Source organism: Schistocerca nitens, chromosome 7, assembly GCF_023898315.1.
Source record: "Schistocerca nitens isolate TAMUIC-IGC-003100 chromosome 7, iqSchNite1.1, whole genome shotgun sequence".
Lineage (NCBI taxonomy): Eukaryota > Metazoa > Arthropoda > Insecta > Orthoptera > Acrididae > Schistocerca > Schistocerca nitens.
The window spans coordinates 309666382-309671381 of record NC_064620.1 but is presented as its reverse complement, the minus strand read 5'-3'; the positions used below and the strand labels follow the sequence as shown (position 1 = coordinate 309671381).

At 55.3% G+C, this 5000-nt stretch overlaps 1 non-coding gene across 1 annotated transcript in view; it reads left to right on the top strand.

Moving 5' to 3' along the window:
* The first annotated feature begins 3837 nt into the window (after positions 1-3837).
* Positions 3838-5000, top strand: part of LOC126197119 (small subunit ribosomal RNA) — a 1909-nt gene continuing 746 nt past the window's right edge. The window contains exon 1 of the ribosomal RNA XR_007539518.1: positions 3838-5000. This exon is cut by the window's right edge and continues 746 nt beyond it. This is a non-coding gene — a ribosomal RNA (small subunit ribosomal RNA).

Here is a 5000-nt window from a genome sequence, read left to right as displayed (position 1 = left end):
GACGGCGATGGGCGCACAGTACCCGTTTCCCGACCCCACCCACAAAGCCTGCATCCACTGTCCACCACAAGAGCACCAACGCCAGTCCCTGCGCCGCACGACGTCGTCCACCGACAATCACGCCACCCGCCCCCGTACGTGCCTCACGTCACCTGCCCAAATTGCAACTCCAGCGGATGAACGGCGGACTTTTCTCGCAGTCGTAAGTTGCAATCCACCCCTATATCATCCGTTTCATGAAGCGTTTTATCCAAGATGCGAAATTCCCGCTGTCCCTACACATGCTCTAAGTCTGTGCGCGATTGCGTGCTCACAGTACGGATTCCGATGCTGAGCGATCAGCTAGGAAGCGCCCCAACCATGTCGGTCCCCATGGGCGTTGCACTCGCAGTCGCAAAGACTCTGGCAATGGCTAAAAGCGCTCCGCAATATATCACGCAGACGGGTAATGACGGTCCGAGCGCTCAGTGTGAGGAGAGCATTACTGAGCCCTGACCCACAAGCAGGTTGTAGCGTATCCCACCCGCAGACATGTGACGTTGTCACACGACCAGTTGTCACTAATCGACTCATTGCTGATAATCATATGCCATACACCGGGGAAAGCTGCCGCAAGGGGTAGCTACGTAGTGCAGTCGCACCTCTACTACTGTACAGAGATAGAACACCACGAGACTGCAACCAGATTAAACTGATACATGGCGCTGATAACTAATAGATGCAGAGCCATCGGAATATAGATGACATACGACATACAACTGTCCCTATACATGCTGACAGTCTGTGCACACAATGTGAACTACACGTCACCGAGACACCCTATCACACACTACTCTCTGGCTGTAACAGACACAGACACAATATCTAAGCACCACCATGGAACAACATCCAGTGCATCCTCTCCGCCACATTACACCATTCACACTATGATAACAAAACCAGGAGGTCCACCCCAAAAACAGAATATCTCACTCTTCCAACAACCATCATTACGCAGATAAGCCACAAACACCCACACATGTGCTACACAGGGGTGCAGCCAACACCACCACACTGGCGTGTCTCACAGCATATAAGCAATGGCAGGAATGAAAGACACAGGTCTGCCACTCCCTTGCCACACCCACGGAACCGGCGCACCACCTCCCCTGAGCCAAAGGTGCATCCTGACGTGACACATCTCAGGGTGCCTCAGGCGTCCACTTACCATCATCACTATGAACGAACCTCGTCCCCTCCCCCCCCTCATACACCATCCCTTAACCTAACCCATGTTGCGCCTTAACCTAACCTATGTTGCGCCTTAACCTAACCTATGTTGCGCCTTAACCTAACCTATGTTGCGCCTTAACCTAACCTACGTTGCGCCTTAACCTAACCTACGTTGCGCCTTAACCTAACCTACGTTGCGCCTTAACCTAACCTACGTTGCGCCTTAACCTAACCTACGTTGCGCCCTAACCTAACCTACGTTGCGCCCTAACCTAACCTACGTTGCGCCCTAACCTAACCTACGTTGCGCCCTAACCTAACCTACGTTGCGCCCTAACCTAACCTACGTTGCGCCCTAACCTAACCTACGTTGCGCCCTAACCTAACCTACGTTGCGCCCTAACCTAACCTACGTTGCGCCCTAACCTAACCTACGTTGCGCCCTAACCTAACCTACGTTGCGCCCTAACCTAACCTACGTTGCGCCCTAACCTAACCTACGTTGCGCCCTAACCTAACCTACGTTGCGCCCTAACCTAACCTACGTTGGGCCCTAACCTAACCTACGTTGGGCCCTAACCTAACCTACGTTGGGCCCTAACCTAACCTACGTTGGGCCCTAACCTAACCTACGTTGGGCCCTAACCTAACCTACGTTGGGCCCTAACCTAACCTACGTTGGGCCCTAACCTAACCTACGTTGGGCCCTAACCTAACCTACGTTGGGCCCTAACCTAACCTACGTTGGGCCCTAACCTAACCTACGTTGGGCCCTAACCTAACCTACGTTGGGCCCTAACCTAACCTACGTTGGGCCCTAACCTAACCTACGTTGGGCCCTAACCTAACCTACGTTGGGCCCTAACCTAACCTACGTTGGGCCCTAACCTAACCTACGTTGGGCCCTAACCTAACCTACGTTGGGCCCTAACCTAACCTACGTTGGGCCCTAACCTAACCTACGTTGGGCCCTAACCTAACCTACGTTGGGCCCTAACCTAACCTACGTTGGGCCCTAACCTAACCTACGTTGGGCCCTAACCTAACCTACGTTGGGCCCTAACCTAACCTACGTTGGGCCCTAACCTAACCTACGTTGGGCCCTAACCTAACCTACGTTGGGCCCTAACCTAACCTACGTTGGGCCCTAACCTAACCTACGTTGGGCCCTAACCTAACCTACGTTGCGCCCTAACCTAACGCACGTTGCGCCCTAACCTAACGCACGTTGCGCCCTAACCTAACCTGTAATTGTTATATGAATTGAAACATTCATGTAGCGTTGCCTAATCGCAACCCTCTCAACATAGGTCAGTGCTCGCACTCTCTGGTGTCCTGCGTATTGATTCATGTTACGGTGCGTACCCTCACAACATCTAGCGAGTGGTGCGTACGTTCCACATGGTCCCGCTATCCACTGTAATGTGTACTGCTGTAAGACTTATATCGCTCCCCTGTCGCCTCTAGTTCGTCAGGCGGGAGTTTGCGTGTTCAATGAGCTTCGCAGCTGTGCAATGGCATTCGCATACGTACGCGGGCCACCTTCCACGTGTTCTCTCGTGCATACGTCGCAGCATGTATGTGGGCTGATGTGGCGTGTCGTGACGCATATCATCCAGGCATGCAAGACCCACTGAATTTGCAAATGTAGATGGACGTCTACGTTTGCTGCCCAAGTTACGCAAATGAACTGGAAATCCGTTGTTGCGCGGTTGTATACGCTGGAGGTGAATCATTGATTGCGACAATCGGTACAGGTATTAACTGGTTGCTTCAGCGACACCCGTCATACCCACGAACGTGAGTGGGCATGTGGGTATGAAGCGATACGCGGCGGTGGCTGGGTGGGACCGTCCCCGGCCGGTGAGGGGGGAGCGCCCGGCGTGCTGGCCGCGCGCTGCGTGGGCGCACGCGCTACAGCCGGCTGGTGGGGGCGCCCAGTGGCAGGCGCGCCGGCCGACGGACGCGGCAGGCGGCGCAGCTGCGCGCCGGCGCACCCAACGCGCGGCGCCGTGCGGCCAAAGTGGGTCCTCGCGGGCCCGGTGCGAAGCGCGGTGGACATCTGCAGTGTGCTGGTCCGATTGAGGACTGTGTGCGTTGAGGATGCGCCGCCGCCCGGCACTCGGCGCCGCGACGCCGTCTGCTGCTCGGTCGCCCCCGCGGTTCTCGCAGGTGGTTTGTATCGCAGCTGTGCGGATGTGTTGGCGCGTGCGCTGTGCTGGGAGAGTTCGCTTTGGCACCCAAGTGGGGCTCTGCCCCTCTGTGGCGCTGGCGTTGGAGCTGCCCGGCCACTGTTTGTGGCCGCGTGTTGTCTCCCGCCGGCAACACCACGACAGCACGCTCCCGGGCCTCTGTCGGCAGCGGCAAGCTCAGTTGGGAGCACGGGTGGTCGCACTGAAAGCGTCTACTCGCCTATCTCCGGGCGATTGCGCCTCTCTCGAACCCGACCAAGTACTTAGGACGGCGCTGCGCGCCGCCGGGACCTGAGAGGGTTTCGAGGTGTATCGTGCAGGGGAGCCCAGCCTCCTCCTGTTTGCGGAATAATTGAGCGGACGCTTGCGTGTTCGCGCGGGCCTCCGGGACACACTCCCGGGCGGCCGGCTGCTCAGCTCTAGTTGACGCAGCTCCCTGGTTGATCCTGCCAGTAGTCATATGCTTGTCTCAAAGATTAAGCCATGCATGTCTCAGTACAAGCCGCATTAAGGTGAAACCGCGAATGGCTCATTAAATCAGTTATGGTTCCTTAGATCGTACCCACGTTACTTGGATAACTGTGGTAATTCTAGAGCTAATACATGCAAACAGAGTCCCGACCAGAGATGGAAGGGACGCTTTTATTAGATCAAAACCAATCGGTCGGCTCGTCCGGTCCGTTTGCCTTGGTGACTCTGAATAACTTTGGGCTGATCGCACGGTCCTCGTACCGGCGACGCATCTTTCAAATGTCTGCCTTATCAACTGTCGATGGTAGGTTCTGCGCCTACCATGGTTGTAACGGGTAACGGGGAATCAGGGTTCGATTCCGGAGAGGGAGCCTGAGAAACGGCTACCACATCCAAGGAAGGCAGCAGGCGCGCAAATTACCCACTCCCGGCACGGGGAGGTAGTGACGAAAAATAACGATACGGGACTCATCCGAGGCCCCGTAATCGGAATGAGTACACTTTAAATCCTTTAACGAGTATCTATTGGAGGGCAAGTCTGGTGCCAGCAGCCGCGGTAATTCCAGCTCCAATAGCGTATATTAAAGTTGTTGCGGTTAAAAAGCTCGTAGTTGGATTTGTGTCCCACGCTGTTGGTTCACCGCCCGTCGGTGTTTAACTGGCATGTATCGTGGGACGTCCTGCCGGTGGGGCGAGCCGAAGGCGTGCGACCGCCTCGTGCGTGCTCGTGCGTCCCGAGGCGGACCCCGTTGAAATCCTACCAGGGTGCTCTTTATTGAGTGTCTCGGTGGGCCGGCACGTTTACTTTGAACAAATTAGAGTGCTTAAAGCAGGCAAGCCCGCCTGAATACTGTGTGCATGGAATAATGGAATAGGACCTCGGTTCTATTTTGTTGGTTTTCGGAACCCGAGGTAATGATTAATAGGGACAGGCGGGGGCATTCGTATTGCGACGTTAGAGGTGAAATTCTTGGATCGTCGCAAGACGAACAGAAGCGAAAGCATTTGCCAAGTATGTTTTCATTAATCAAGAACGAAAGTTAGAGGTTCGAAGGCGATCAGATACCGCCCTAGTTCTAACCATAAACGATGCCAGCCAGCGATCCGCCGCAGTTCCTCCGATGA